General features: G+C 42.6%; 1 long non-coding RNA gene across 3 annotated transcripts in view; it reads left to right on the plus strand.

Annotated features, from left to right (window-relative positions):
- The window catches only part of LOC103366986 (uncharacterized), a 33,289-nt gene extending 21,714 nt beyond the window's left edge, over window positions 1-11,575 (plus strand). Inside the window, exons 1-4 of one of the 3 annotated variants that reach the window (XR_520700.1) lie at window positions 2,320-2,728; window positions 3,894-4,023; window positions 7,966-8,012; window positions 10,603-11,574. This is a non-coding gene — a long non-coding RNA (uncharacterized LOC103366986). Of the gene's footprint in view, window positions 1-2,319; window positions 2,729-3,272; window positions 4,024-7,965; window positions 8,013-10,602 lie in introns of those variants that run through there. The other 2 variants (XR_520699.1, XR_520698.1) reach the window with 2 other exon arrangements.
- The last annotated feature ends 5,205 nt before the right edge of the window (window positions 11,576-16,780 follow it).

Raw genomic sequence — 16,780 nt, forward strand, 5'->3', positions numbered from 1 at the left:
AACATGCGTGTGTTTACACTATTGTTTGATTTATATTCACCATGCAGTTGTAGTGGCGTTTTGTGCGTGCACTGATTGCAATTGGTTCAAAGATGTGGCGAGATGTGACGTCACAGGGTTCAATCCGATGACTGTTCGGTGCTCGACCCGTTTTTCTCATCAAGGGGACACGAGCGAGTTTATATCTTTTGATAAAAGTGCACTGAAATCATCGTTTGAGCCTCCCGGTAGTCCTGTGAGTTCTGTCTCGCTCCTCGTTTTTTTACACAAGTTTTTCGCGCATTTGTGTTTGTTTTTTTTTTTGTTTTTTGTTTTTTTATTTTTCGATGTGCGAATGGTGCAGCAGAACACAAGGAAGCTGAGTTTTATTTGGAGGCTGTGAAAAAGCTGAGGAGAGTTTAGGCAAAACAAGTGCACTCATTCGCTGTCTTTCTCTGCCTCTCTCACTCCCTCCGAGTCCGTCCTGTGAGGTAGAAACACACACAGAAGCGTTACGCCTTTTCTTTCAGCCTCCAAGACTGAGAGTGAGGAGGTAGGGGAGACTGCAACTAACCAAGTGGCCATATTAGTTTGCTGTTCAATCGCTCATACTCGCTCTTTTCTCCGTCTGAATCTCCCCACACGTGACCAAAAAAACCCCCAGCTTTTACCTCCTTTTATTTGTTTCAATCTGCCTCTTCAGACTCTGCGTGAGCAATAAAGGCAGATTGAAATTGAGACTAGCTAGCTGTGCTCCATGATGTGAGATCCGTCGTTTTGTTGGACAATTTTCCCTTTTTCCCTTCTCTTTTGTACGGCTGCTACTTTGGGGAGAGAAGAGGGGAAAAAATTTGCCTGTGCTGAGTTTCTGGGTTTCTTTTGGGAAAGGAGAAGACTGAAGGGGAGGGGAATGGCGTCCAAAAGAGAGGAAGTTGTTTTCTTTTTTTTTTTTTGCCACGGGGAATCTGTTGCAAACAGCTACGGGGCCAATACAACAGTTTGGCCACAGAGAAAAGTTTTCGGGGAGGGAAGTCGGGTGGAAACCGGACGGGTGTGAATAACCTTCAGCATGCTGATGCAGGGGTTGGTAGGTGAGCAAAGGGGGGGGAGGGAGAGAGAGAGAAAGACAGCAGGGGTGGTATCTGGCACAAAAAAAAACCTAAAAAAGATCCATCGCATGCAGGCTTAAATTAACACTAGCTGTTCAGAGCGGGGCTGTTTATTACTGTAGGCTATAACAGTGCTACTGAAAGGACAAGAAAGGGTGGGAGACAGAATAGGCTGGACACTGAAGGGGGGAGGCGGAGGGGGAAGGAGGGTGCAGGACACGAGCAGAGTCATCAGCAGAGTCCATTTTATCGTTCGGTTACTGCCCGACATTTCTCCTCTCCTTATTCGCACGCAGGACCAATGCTGCTGCTGCTGCTGCTGCAGTTCGCAAGCAAAAGGCGAGGGTGGCCTAGTAATGGCACATGGCGGGCGCACTGCGGTAAATATTACAGGGTTTTACAGCACGGTTCACTGTTGCAATCATGGTGGGGCAGTCGCACCCAGGTGCTTATCTGGCTTTGATTGCGTGCCAAGCAGTCCGTGTGGCTCTTCAAGTCATTAACAAGCCAAAAGAAGCAGCAATCAGAGCGATATTCATCACAAGTCGGCGCTGACCTTCTTTTTTGGGGCCTTTTTTATAAGAGGCGAGCGCCATTGCCGCCTCGAAGTTTTTGCGATAAAGGACGTCGAGGTCAAACACGAAACCGGCTGATATTAAACCTCGGCGCGGCTGCAGCTGCGCAGAGAAAAGATGCATTGTTGAGGTTTCCCCTTGAATCTCAAAGTTTAGGTGTTGCTAGTTGTCCCAGAATCCTTTTAATCATTTGTTTGCAATGACTCCCCCCCACCGCCTCACCACCACCACCACCACCACCCATCCTCCCCGACTCCCACCTCGATTCCACCCCCCCTCCCCACCCGGCCTCGTGCACGCTCACGTCGCACCGGGCGCACCGTGATGGAAACGCGTAGTGCGCACGTTACTCCCACACGTCCCCGTTTCATCATCAGCTGAGCTCCTTCTCCTCCAGTCACAGCTCGTCTCCCCTCCCTCCCTGCCTCTCTCGCCCCCTCCCCTCGCTGCTCCTGCTTCTTTTTCTATCCATCGCTCGCCTCCTCCTCCTCCTCTCTCCCTGGGTCCCGGCCACATGCGAGAGGGTAGACTAGGACGCTGCTGCAGCTCTGAGGAGAGAGAAAAAAAAAAAAAAAAAAAGAGGGGAAAAACGCTCTGCTGCTATTTCTACAGGCAGGCCCTCCCCTTTAGCTAGTCTGTGCCAAAAGAGGGAGGGATTTTTTACTACTCCCAGTCCCAGGATTTTAACCCTCTGCCTGCTCTCACTTCTCTCTGCAAGATCTGTTCCTCAATATCATGCAACAAGTGGCTTTTGCTTCTGCTGCTGCTGCTGCTTTCGACTCCGCCGCGAAGACATTTTTCGGAGCCCCACATGCATTTCGCTCGTTCTCGGTAGAGATCAACCGGACTGGGTAGAATCTGGGGTTTTGGGGTTTTTTTTTTTTGCTTTTTTAGGGTTTTTATTTTTTGCTTTTTAAGCAAAGGTTGGGTTTTTTTTTTTGAGCACGTGTTACTCGATTGCTCGCCATGCTTCCTCTCCTCACGAAGCCGAGGACGAAGGTTGTTTTTTGGCGCGTCGTCGGACCAGATTTCCCGTGCACTTGCGAATTCTGCAGATGGTTTCTGGTGTGTTTTCCTGAGCTCTTATCTCCTTTTTTTTTGCCCTCCACCTTCCTTAACCCCTTTTCCATCTCTAAACCTGTCCCTCTTTTAGGGTTTTCTGCCCCACCCTCTCTCCCTCACGCTCCCTCTCTCTCCTTCTCTTGCCTCCCTCTCCCTCTCTCTCTCCCTCTCTCTCTCTCTCTGTCTCTCTGTCTCTCTCTCGTGGGCAGTCTCCAGTGAAAGGGGAGCAGGAGGGCGGAGCGGCGACGGGGCTTTTTCTGGGACAGGTGCCAATTCCAAACAAAAGACACAAAAAACCCCAAAAAAGAGTGAGATAGTTCCCAACCACGGGGTTAAAAAAAAAAAAGAAAAAAAAAAAGTGGCATGTTACAAGAGCTGATTTGTAGTAATTACATGTGTGTGTGCATGTGTAACTATTCTCCTTCTTGCAGGACTTTTTTTTTTTTTTTTTTTTTTTATAATTGCATGAGTGAGTAGCAGCAGAGATCTTGAATTTTTTTTCCCCCTCCTCCTCCTCTTCCTCCTCCTCTTCCTCCTCCTCGTCCTCACTGCTCTCTTGCTCCCGTGAAGGCATTTGAGTTTCGAGCGGGGAAAAGAAGGAGGGGCAGGTGGAGTTTGGAAGGGGCAGATGGAGGCGGAGCTTTGCCTCCTCTCCTCCCTGCCGAGTCTTCTGCATTATTCATATGCCCGGGCCAGTGCCGCGATCTGACTGGCTGCCTGGCTTAGCATTCATCCGACATTCAGCAGCTCTGTTTGCTAACATTCCTCATTCAAAGCCTTGTTAACTGCCAGACGGGAGGAACACGCGACTCCATGGGAAACCCACATGGCCTCCCCATTGTGGCGGGCCCTGACAGTCTCAGACTAGGAGGTGGCAGACAGGGGAGAGCGAGAGGAGCTGGTTTGTAAATATCAGAAAGCAGTTAGCTGAGGTTGGGGAGGTTACCCGAGGCTTAGAGACGGGTTTGAGGGTAAGGTGGCCAGATTGCCAGGGTAAATCCCAGACAGACAGGCGGACAGACGCGTAGAAAAGGCGTTGAGGCAGACAGGGAGGCTGGTACTTTCTGGGACTCTGAATGGGTCTCTCGTTGGCGTGCCCGCCTACTCCTTGCAGGGAGTGCAGAGCTGTGTGACTGAATCCGAGCTCCTTCTCTGCCCTTCTCTACAGAGAGGATATGTGGACATACTGTGCAGCGACCGACGGGGGCCCGGCACAATGAACGGCGGAGATTTCTGCGCTTTATCCCGGATAGGCGATCGCTGTGCCGCGGGCCCAGTTTGCTTCAAAGTCTCAGTGGGTAAGTCAAGAGACAGAGTGAGTGTGTGTGTGTGTGGGTGTGGAGGTAAGTGTGTGCATGTACGTTTGTGAACCGTGCACACATGCAGAGGGGTTTCTATTTTTTGGGGGAGGACGAAAAAAACGGCGAAACACAAAGACGAAATGAACGCCAGGAGCTGCATCGTTTGACCCGATCTCCATGTTGGTGTGTTTGAACGTTGTGTCTGGGTGTTGCTGCTTCCTCCAGGGCTACATGACTATCCAGTGTGAGGAGGCTTAACTAAATATAGGCAAACCGGGGGGGGAAACGTGGCATGGGCTTTGAAAATTTCGACGAAACCGAGCTAATCTCCTCTCCGGTGCGCCGCTACCTGTAGTTTTGCACTCAGATCGGCCTTTTTTGTGCGTGAAAGAGAGACAGTTTTGGAGGGAGCAGAGAGGGACTAGTGCTGTAATGTTGGGCTGAGGGCCAGACAAGGCCTGCTACACAAGGCCGAGCCCCACCACAACGCTCTGTCTCCCTCTCTCTCCCTCTCTCTCCCTCTCTCCCAGCCTCTCTGTACGTCTCTCTCTCCTTTTCTCTGCTGGTCAGCTATCAGAAAACTATTAACCGCCATTCTCGTATTGAGTTTAGCCATCAAGACCTCACCTTATCTGAGGTTTATTGTGTGTAATCGAAGGTTAAACATTAGAAAATGGGTCGACGCTGACACGTGGCCCCTTCGTAGCTTTAATACAGCTCGATGAGGCCTTTTGGACACCCCGTTTATTATACTCTAATAACGCGGGCCAACTTTAAAGTGTTCGTTTTCATTTTTTAACATTTTTCTCAACATACGTAAACAAGAAAACGCTCCAAGTATTAAGCAACAGACAAATCCCTCGTTAGTTTGGTTATACAACTTGCAGACTCGATTAAATAGAAAACCATGTACGCTAAACGCACATATTCGGGGTGTGCATGTTACCCGCAATCGAGCGATATTGTTTTTTAAAGAAATAAAAAACGTTATATTGCCACTATCATAAGCATCACATCAGCTTCATCCCTGAGGAGGAGTATCAGCTCCAGTTTTGTCTGTATTATATCAGATTTTTTCATATAATTAAAAAAAAAAAAAAAAAAACTCGACACGCCACACCCCTCGCCAGTTCGATCCAGCATGGCATCTTTTAATTATCGCCCATAAACCGGTTTTTCAGACGCTCACTAATTGAAAATCCACACTGATTGTCGACATGGCTGCATGTTCATGAACACCTCAGCACATCAGAGTCGACCATGACCAAAAGGTAGGAGTGGAGGCAGCGTGAGTCATCACAGATAGCTCTAGTCATCCCACCTACATCCTACGTTTGACAGGCCTATTCATCCGCCACTCTCGCTCTGCAGGGCCTGGCACGAGCTCCTCCATCACTGTCACCCTGGCAGGAAATCCTGACGTCGCTTCCCGCATTCGGTGCATCCAAACCCTCCTCTGAGACCCTCAGTTAGGGGGGGAATTACGAGTTAAAAAGGGTTTGGACAAGGAGCACGTCATTGTTGGACTCCAGTTGGCTCACAAGGTGCAGCGGTACAAGCTGCAGTACAGTCAAATATAAGATATGATTGTCGTTTTTTTTTTTTTTTCAACATTTCTTTCCCACATCATCCATGTAGCTAGCATACAGTGCTCTACATACGTGTGTGCGAGGCTGCATTGTGGAAACGAGGAGAAACGCGCTTTATTTTTGTAACTCTAAAACTGTTGATCGTTTTGTTAACTTTGGACGAATATAACAATACTCTGCAGCATGTTTCTCCTGACTCACCTCACAGTGTCCTCTGCATACTTACAATTTCATATGTTTATTTATGCCGTAAATAACAAAAGTATAATCCCTCTAAATATCAGCAGGCCTGAAAACAATATTGGATCTTGAGAGCATGAGGAAAAACAAACGCGTTTAGCTGTCGGAATTCACAAGAAGTTCCTATTTTCGCGCAAAACTGGCACCGAAATGTAGTTTCGAGCTGAGATTTAATGCAGCAGTTGCTCAACTCCAGTCTGAAGCCCTGCACGGGTTCCTGCGTCGAGAAAATGAAGTTATGCCAATTTAATTTCCAATATCTAAATCTGCAGGTCTGGTTAACACAAAACACGTCGTCGCTGCAGATCGTTAAAAAAACCAAAAGGTGAAGCCAATGCGAAAATCGCACCACATCTTGCACCAGACACACAACACAGACACACACACACACACACACATACAGGCAAACACCCAGACACATTTGATGCTATGTACCCCACAATGAACCCTAGCTCCTAAGATGAATGGGGTTCCCACGCCTCTCCCAAGGAGTGCAGGGCACAGCCTCCTCCTCTGAGCATTCACACACACACACACACACACACACACACACACACAATGCATGAACTACAGATGGCCACACAGTCTCGCACAAACACACACACACACACACACACTCTGGTACATTTGACTACGACACAGCGGCTCACACATGTAGTAAAACGGTGTCGTGACACGTTTTACAAAGCACACACACACATACTTAAAATTAATATTATTGCTATTTGTTTGGAGGCCCTGAAGCCACGATGCCAGTTTTAAAGATGGAGTCGCTCGAGCTTATGCAACTTGGAGAAATACGTTTTTAAAAAAAACAATTAAATATCTTAATTTGTTAAGCAGCACTCCAGACAGGAAATGAGATCTGAGATTTATGTCGGTTGTTTTACTTTCAGTTGCATTTTAGCTTCTTTTTGTTTCAGTGTGTGTGTGTGTGTGTTTCTTTGTGTGTGTGTTTATTTTTATATGTGTGTGTGTGTGAGTGAGTGAGTGAGTGAGTGTGAGAGGCGAATGTGTGTTGATGCTAAAGTGTTGTTTTGCAGGGAGAATTTAAATGAAGCGGATTTTCATGGGAGAATTCAGCATTTCGTTTTCGAAAAGGTTTTAGCAGCACATTGTCCTTGAAAAGGAAGAGTGTGTGTGTGTGTGTGTGTGTGTGTGTGTGTGTGTGTGTGTGTGTATTTCTGTCTATGGTTTAAATTATAAAGATATAATTTTTAAATTCTAAAAGAATATTTTTTAGGATTTATTTTTGTGTCACTTCACGTCTCTGTCACAGTTAAAAATAAATCATGTTGGATGACTCGATTTTTTTTAAATTGTGAAAAAAAGGAACGTTTGCAATTCCCTGAGTTTATGGTGTATTTTTATTCTCTGAAATTTCTCTACTTTATAATAGAAGTTTGTTCTGTAATGTGTGTGTATTATCTATGGTGTGTGTGTGTGTATGTGTGTGTGTGTGTGTGTGTGTTACAGAAAGGGGGACTCCTGCATTTTTATATTTATTTATTGCACAACTAAACATACAGATTTAAAATAAATTGTCAGCATGAAAAAGTATTTTAGTAAAATTAAAAAAACTAGAGGTTTTATTTCTGGTTTAATTTGTGTATTTTTTTCTCTAAATGCTGATTTTCTTCCTTTTGAATTTTAAATTAGGAAGCACTTTTTTTTTTCTTTAAACAAAAAATTACAGCATTTTTATTTTTAGACACTAAAATTGGCCCACAACAAAGAAACTGCCAATTACGGGAAATTAAAATAAATGTTGAACAAAAAGCCACAGCTTAATTTGTAATTCCACTGACACACAGTAATATAATGCCCACTAATCATTTTCTGGAGTGAAGGCTTTTCTGAGAGCTTCTTCAACTCTGGCCAGTAAATGGTAATACAGTTATCCAGTCTAAATTCGGCTGCAGCATTCTGACCCTCGATCACTCTAACATATGTTACATCAGCCTTAATGATACACTCAAGTAGCTGCTTGGCAGGTTTATGACCTGAGCTCTACATGGACACCTTGGCGAGTGTGTGTGCATTTGTGGATATATCTGAGCAGCATTGTGTGTAGCTATATTTATGTCTGTTTTTCCTCTTTCATTTGCAGACTCATTATTTGGGGATTTTTCATCCTGATCAGACATTCGCATCAAGGTTGGTTTAACATTTTAATTATTTTCTCTTTTAAATTTCCGTTTCGTTGTCGAATCCAAGTTTGTATCAGCTCAACTCGCGGCAACGCTGCCGAATTTCTCAAACTGCAAATATCCCTTTCTCTCGTTTTGAATATGCATCGTTTGGCTTCCTCTTTCAGCCGCCTGAAGGCACACAACACAATCGCCACATTTTGTCGTTAGCTTAACGAACACAATTGGTCCGAGCACGTAACGGCGGCGGCGGCGGCGGCCGTGATTGCGAGAGTGACGCTTCTTGTCAAAACCGGCTCTGACGTGTTGTGTGTGTCGTGTCATCTGAATCAATAAGTCTGTGCTGCAGCTCAAAGGTAATCTCCTCAAAGGAAATTAGTCAGGAAAAGGGGGAAAGAAAAGCCGTCAGCCTAAAGGTCAAATGAAGATTAGAAGGGAAACAGTACACGAGGGCACCCCGGCTGGCACCCCGGAACTGCACAAAGGCCTCATTGTGACGGAGAAACCTTCGGCTCTGCACCCGGTCGGCCTGCAGGGTTGTGGAGACATGACACCTGTTGGTGGTTTTGGTCAACTGCACGCAGAAGTGACAGGACACCTTCACAGCGCGCTCAGGCTTAAATTAAATTTCATTCCGGGGCCACATGAACGTCTTGAACAATTTCGGACGATCAGCAGACTTTCCGCGCAAATACAGTCACGGGTTTGATTCAGGGTCATGAGTTGTTCTCTCATGTTGTTCCCTTTTATCTGCCCGGTCTTTCCAGTGACGCGACCGAGCGTGTGCCGTGACGTAAAAGTCGGAATAACAACACTAAACTTCGGAGAGAGAAAAGAAAGCCTTTGCTTTTAATTTATATCTGCTGATTTTTTTCAGTTTTTAGCTCCAGTCCTCCACAACGCCGAGGTCAGCTCGCTTCAAACAGTGCAGTGGTTAATCTCAAATCATTGTCAGGATCAGTCTTGACAGTTTAACACGGTTTTACAGTTTGTGGCGCCGTGCATCCAAAGACGTTGGACCGATGTTCTTTTTGGAACGTTGTTTGAGCGTTTACGGCTACAGAGAGTTTCTCAGTTGGACAGATTTGTATTTTTTTATCACACTAATTTATTTACAAACTGCACACAAGCGTTTTTATGATCATAATTATATAATAATACACTTTGGGCACGTTTTTATAAAAGTTTTTAAAGTTGCTGCACATTCATTTCACACCCTGCTACTGTGTAAGTGTGTGATTAAAAGTTTGCACATTCTTTAAAAAATTAGTTCACCCAAATTAAAAAAAAAAGCTACCAAAAATATTTCACCTACTCTGGTAGTTTGAGGTTAATTTGTTTGAGCTTTGAGATTTCAGCTTTCACCCAGGATAATAGAGGTTTGTCGTGTATTAAATCAGCCGAATAACATATTTGAGAAAAAGTTTTTAAAGTTACCGGAGTGGAAACGACACACACACGGGATAGAATATGTAGAAATAACTGAACATCCCGCAAGTGTGTGATTAAAAGTTTGGGCTTTTTTTAGAAGATTAGTTCACCTAAATTACTAAAAGAAGTTAGCAGGTAGTTTCAGGTTCATTTGTTCAGGCTTCGGCCTCCTGGTGCAGATATTTAAGAGGAACGTGTCGGTCTAGAAGTAGTCACCATTACTCTGTTGGCAGGTTTTGCATCCTGAGTAAATTCAACATTGTTTCCTTTCATGTTTTATGTATTTTCTCACTGTTGTGTGCACCGAAAATGAAATTCACGTTGTTTTGAGATACAAATCTGCAAACCTTCACTTAACTGTACGACTGGAAGCCACCAGCGTTAAATGGGACAATATGTGTTGTGTAATTTAACTAACCCTTGAAGTGAAAGGCGTTCACCTGCGTAAACCCGATACGCACATTAACGGTGTAAGCCAAGGAGTCGCACACAGCCAGCCCCGCCGTTCACCTCACAGGCTCGGACGTTAAGTAGCTCATATAGAGGTTTGTGTGGCATTTATGGGATAACCGACCTGCAATAAAACAGCCGCAAACTGGTGCGTGCGTGTGAGGAGTTAAAGCAGTGACTCACTTTTATAAGTTCGACCCCACCTCACTCCCTCGCGTCTCCCCCGTCGCTCCCCAGCTCGAGGGGAAACCGCAGCAGAGCCTCTCGCTCAGGAAACTCCCTGAAACGACCACAACCTGCCGACTTGACCCCTCAGCCAAACACACACTCAGACGTACAAATTTATGCTCATTTGCGCCGATGTTTCCTGTGACGTACACAAATAAGGTATAGCTTCGCGTTTGTCATAGAGGCCTCCAGGTAACAGCACAGAAACCCCAAAGAGAGCCTCATAAATACAACAGGCAGGCTCTCGCTCCATGTGTTGCTATGCAGGCATGCGCACACCTGTACGCACCTGCAGCTGTTTACACACAAACACTGCAGCAGGAGGAGGTAGGGCTTTCAGTATCCGTCGTGTTTGGCGTGCAGGTTCCTGCACTTCAGCCCTTCTGCTGTTATGTGATGCTCGTGTGTCAGACAAGAAGTGAAAGTCTGACCTTTGGACGCCCAGCAGCAGCAGCAGCAGCAGCTCACTCTCTCCTCTCATTTGTCAGCATCAAGAGCCGGAAACCTGAGAGGAGGTGAACTGATGGAGCGATGCTGCAGAGGAGACGCGACCTGTCGAGCTCAAGTGACATCCAGGAAGTATTTCGACAACACACTCTTTGATTTGTCCTAATTAAGGCATGAAGAAATTGCGATATCCTGCAGCACGGGTCGCTCTCATTTACTCACATCAAATTAGATGTCTTGTAAATGTAGAAAGTCATAAAATACTCAAAATTTAAGATAAGACTTATTCAAATAGAATGAGAATAACCCAATAGCAGTAAATATAAAGTGTATAAGGAGTTTAGGTTAACCACGCTGCCTTAACAGCAGTAAAAATAAGCACACTGTAATAAAACCACAATAGAAAAGTAAAAAACAACACTGGGAAGACGTAAACTAATATTGTGCACGATAATGAAATACTGCACATGAAAGGAAGTCATAAAAATCAGTTCCTAAATCCAGTGAGATCAACTAACCAAAACTTTCATTTAGAAAATTATTTTGGAAATATAGTATCCAGTGATTTAATAACGTTTAAAAATGGCCATAAAATGATGATGGAAGTGAGGGTTTTGCATGAAAACGGCAATTTGATTCATCGATATGTCACATCCTGTTGAGTTGATGTGGCCACAGTGTGACCGTGATTTTAATTTAGCGCTCCAATCATTACAGTAAAAGCCCCCGAGGCTCGATAGCGGAGCAGTTGGTGGGCAAACCACACAGTCGAGTTCCTGGTTCGACCGTTTGCTGCATGTTTCCCCTCCGACTCCACCGCTACTGTACAGAAACGACAGAAAAAGGCCCCAAAAGCTCATTTTAAAAACAGCCCTCGAGGCTCGTGTCTACCTACAGCGCAGTAGTAACTGTATGAAAGTTCAGTCTTGAGCTTCAGTCATCATTTTAAAGATCCGCTTACTTTGCTGACGTTTTAACTGCATCTCACGCTTCTGTTCAGCAGATACATATTCCGTCTTTCAGGCCTCAGGAAATAGTCTGTGTGGGTTAATGACGTGACGCTCGTCTTTTCCTGGTTTCCTTAAGGCCAGTTTTTGTAGTTTTTTGTTCCCACAGGTCGACCGCCGATCGTGCGCTTCGCCTCCGAGAGATAAACTGTCCTTTGGGGTGAGGTAGTAGGTTGTATAGTTTTAGGGTCATTCCCAAGCTGTCAGATGACTATACAACTTACTGTCTTTCCTGAAGCGACTGTGATGGCAGCGGCTTCATCGTCACAAGTATGACTTCATGGAAAACACAAGGAGGTGTTTTTGTTTGAAGTTGGACTCATTTTAACCTGAAACAGTCACGACTCTGTTTATCAAGTAATCAGCTGCTAATGTTGCTTTTTAGTTTCCTTTGTTGAAGCTAAACCAGTTAGAAAATAGATGTAGTAGGTAAGTTAGACACCAGTCGTAAGGATTTAAGATGTACGTTGGAAATTCAATGTGTCGACTGCTGTGTATTTTTTAGGCTTTTTAAGACTGTTTATCTCGTTTTTGACTGCTGACTGTTACTGTGAGTGCAACAGAACTATGTATACTTTTTGTGCAGAAACTTGACATGTTAACTCTGGTATCATCTCAACAAAAAACATTTGTTCGTCACCAATACGCTCCGACGTCCAGATGGTCCCCGACCCGCCGGGGTGACTCATGGTGTTCGTACAGGGTGAGGTAGTAGGTTGTGTGGTTTCAGGGTTGTGATTTTACCCCATCAGGAGCTAACTATACAACCTACTGCCTTCCCTGGAGGGCAGCAATACGTCACAGGAGCTTCCTTCTCTGACGCCTTTTCCGCTCAGGAAACACGGAAAGTCTTGTTTACCGAACCTGCCATTTGATTTCAGAGTTTCACCGAATAGGTGAGTGGTGCTAAATCACTGTAGACGTAACATCTTTTCAAATAACGAAAGCTTTAGAAACTGAACTTTTTTCATGTTTTATTATGAAATAATGGCAGAGCAAGCAATGACTGGAATCTAATCTTTGTGGTGATAAGAGCTGTACTGATCTGCAACAATAAAGTCTGAGTTGGTACAATATTTTCCAAGAAGTGTCGCCTTATTCTGAGCTCACAGTGCTTTTCTCTGTCTGCAGACATGTTTTAAAGGCAGCATTTGTCTTTTGTAGTTTAAGAATTACTTTGATTTTTCCACGTATAATCATACTCAATCGGAGAAAAGTAATATTATAGACAGTCGAAGCTAGAAAATTCAATTTAATCTTAAATATCTGGCATCATAAGCTGTTCAGTCGACATCCCAAACTTCACCAAAGCTGATTTCTGGTTCACAGCTAATAAAACCGTCTAATTCAGAAAACATGAGCTCATGTTTTCCTCACAGATGGAGCAGGAGAGCAGGTGCCGAGGTAAAAAAGCTGAAAGAAATAAATGAAAAAAAATCATAAATTATCACCCTCCCACTTGTTTGTGTGAGAACACACTGAGTGTTTTGTTGTCTGCATTCGCTGTGGAAGTCAACAGGAAAAGATGACAGCCAAAATACCCCGGTGAGCCTCAGGACGGAGGAGACGTGTTGAAACATTGTCATGCAACAATTCACAGTAGATGGCGCCAGATAGTGCGTGTTGTGTTGTGTTGGTGCTTTAGTTTGGACGTTGGCAGCCTACGTTCAATTCACAATTACTGGTGGTTTGGTTTTAGACAGAAATTTGTGAAGATCTTTGGCACATTAAAGGCCTGTACTGCTGACTTATATATAGAAGTTGACTGAAAACATGGTGGGAATAATTAGAAAGTTAATTTAGCAAGAGATAACCTACTCTGCACAGCTTAAAATCATAAAAATGTAGAGAAATCAACAAAAGGAATATAGTTTTTCCAGCTGGTGGCTTCTCTACTAGTAGAAGGTACTACTAGGTGTTGGTGCTAAATTATTTTATGGCAAGTTTGAGATTTCTGAGGTGCTTTGTCTTCGTAAAACGTGCAGGTAAAAGATTTTAGAACGTACCAAAGTGATAAAACAAACGATGTATAGCACAGAAAATGAGCCATAGTAAAAGCTCATAAGAAACTAAAACATACTTGTGATCATTTTACGTCAGTGTAAAGCCTAAAGGGCTGAGATAGCATCAGCTGTTAACATGAACTCTTATGGGTATCACTGTGGATCTTAAAGCAGTCAAATGTTAATGAAAATTTCAGCCTAAAGTTTAATTTCTTTGTCATTTTACTTTTAGACAACCTCGCAAAAATACATTCACATATCTTCTACATGTGCATCAACATTCATTTTGGTTGGAATCTAATATTAAATATGTGATAAAATGTGTAATTTTGATTGGTTTTTCTATGTACAAATATCTGAAATATTTCTGGTTCTCACTGGAAATAAATGGATCCACACTTGGACTTTGCTTGTAGAATGTATTCAGTAATGTCTCTTGGCTGCCATTCAGTTAAACTGGAAAAAAAAAAAAAGCTATGAGTCTTTTAATGTTTATACATTTTGTATGAAAAATATAATTGTGTAACTGGCCTCCTGGTAAAATATGCAAATAAATATATGTGTAATAGCACAGGCAAAACAACAGACGATGAGCTGATGTGCTTTCCATTAGAGATGTAAGTCTGCAAATTTACCCAACAAGTGTAAATATTAGTTTTCCAACCCTTACAGTGTGATTTATGACATTAATGTAAATACCATGTTTAAGACCCTACAAAATTACATAAAATACAAATATGCCTAATTGAATATGTTTAAGAGCCTGCTGTTTTATTAATTGTTAATCTCTGAGCAGCACCTTGGGGACAGTATAAAGGAACAATGCTCTTTTAAACCGGAGGAAGCCTCAGTAGAACCAGGCTCAGAGAGGACGACCGTCTACCTCGGCCGGTTGGGGTGAGGGCAAACAGACAACCAACAAGACGAAATAAACACTGGACAGACTGGTTGGACTGGAAACCTGTGCAGCTCCAGAGCCAGAAATACCTGCAGACAAGTTAATAACATGCTATAGTTCACATGAATCATAGTCTGTGATGTGCATGTGCAGGGAAATGAGGTGAGAGGTGACAATAACAGAGCAAAAGAGAAAACAGCAACATCAGGCAATCAATCAACACAAAACAGAAAACATGAGTGGACAAGAAGAGCATAAGGAGGAAATAAAAGCAAAGGACATCCTAAAGGCCTTTAATTTTTACTTAAAATTGCCGAAAGTGGGATTCAGTGTGGATGTGGAGACGTTGGATTATAGTGGTGTTAAATAATATAACCAACGAACCTCGAATATACTGAATGCAAAACACACATTGATGACGGTCAGCTTCATCAGGCCGCCTGTTTGTCTGCATTTCATTGGGGAGAAAAAAAAGCATGACAATAAAGATATATAATATTATAAATTAACAACATGCATGTTCATTCTGTGTATGTATATACATTCTGTTTGTACTGTATCATACTGTATAGACTCACACTGCAGAAATTATATATTTATATATGTATGTGTGTGTGTGTGTGTGTGTGTGTGTTGCTTATGCATCTTGAATATCCATACATCTTGCATGCTTTGCCTGGTAGTTGGCATTTTATTTTTTTATTTTTTCAACATTTGGGTTATTGATGCCCTACTTTTAAATGACAGTAATATATTTTAATACAATAATCACTTTGTACAGACTACACACTGCACTGTTCATACTGTCACCTATTAATATTCATCTATCTTTGTATGGGTATTTGCATACATACATATCTGATATGAATACAAATATATATATGTATAAATTTGCTAAAATATCTTCACTATGAGCTGTATTAACAGTATTAACAGTGCATGTCAGTATGCCAGATGCATTAGAATTATACAGAGTATATGTACCGTGAGTATGTCCGCATGGCCGACTGCAACAGCTTCATCTCTCAAGACATAAGACTGCTGAACATTCAGGGACTGGACTAACACACAAACAATACACACACACACACTACCTCCATTGTGTTGTTATTGTCCATGTTGTGTTGTATTGTTTTGTTTGCCGTGTTCAAATTCTACATGTTTGCACTACCTGTTTTTTTTAATATTGCACCACTGTTTCCATATTTCTATTTTTATTTAGTTATATTTTTTGTCTTATTTCATTTATTTTATTTTATTTTATCTTTTTCACTGCATTCTTTGCACTAACACTTTAGCTCTGGATCTGGGAAACACTCTCATTTCACTATGTGTGTGTGTGTGTACAGCTGTATGTGGTTGAAATGACAATAAAGCCCTTTGAATTGAAGTTGAATTGAATGTACAGTATGTTATCGTATTTACAGAATGTTACGTAGAACAAAATCATGTTTCTAAGACATTTTAGAGAGAGTGTGTGTGAATATAGACATTTTACATTGCACTGCATTTTTACTGATTTTAGAGTAAGCAGTGTATGTAAATGTGCAAGAAATATGAAAATCTAAGAAGCAAATGCTTAAGTGAGCAAATATATAGTAATATATATCAAAAAATAAAAATCTAATTTATTTGCTACAGACACAGCTCTACATGATAGACTGTGTAGTAAAATGTGTTGGTCCAGCTTGTACACACAAAAACAAGGTACAATGCAAAGAACAAAGAACCTGCATAGGTATATTTACAACTGGGTGTACGCATTTACATTTTTAAATATAAAGTGGACAGAATAAGGTTTTAAATTTGAGGTGACTCTTGTAGTGCTATTGTTGTTTTGTCTAAATATGTGAGTGTATATTGTGGTTGTTTGTACATATTTATATATATATTGTGTGTGTAGGGTGGGTATGATACAGCAGATTTGCTTTGCACCTTCTAATCTGCATTTTACAATTTTGTTCTCTGTGCATTAACAATAAAGTTGAATCTAATCAACCTGTTATCTAATCTAATAAAGATGCTGTTGAGCTTCAATATCAGGAAGTGATATTTTTACATTATTTTATTTTTATTTTACACTATTATATTTTTGTGTTTCAAGCCACCAGGAAGTGTACTGCCAATAAATAAATAAATAAAAAAACAAATAAATAAATAATACTAAAAAAATAAATAAAGGAAGGAGGCGCGCTTTCCGGTCCGCGCGCGCTGATTGGCTGAAACCATAGGTGTGTCAGGAGGTGTGTGTGCGTCACGCCGCGTCGTGACGTCGCCGCTGCGGAGGACGAGCGTCGGCAGGGCTGGCGGC

This window comes from Stegastes partitus, unplaced genomic scaffold, assembly GCF_000690725.1.
Source record: "Stegastes partitus isolate 25-593 unplaced genomic scaffold, Stegastes_partitus-1.0.2 Scaffold1001, whole genome shotgun sequence".
NCBI lineage: Eukaryota > Metazoa > Chordata > Actinopteri > Pomacentridae > Stegastes > Stegastes partitus.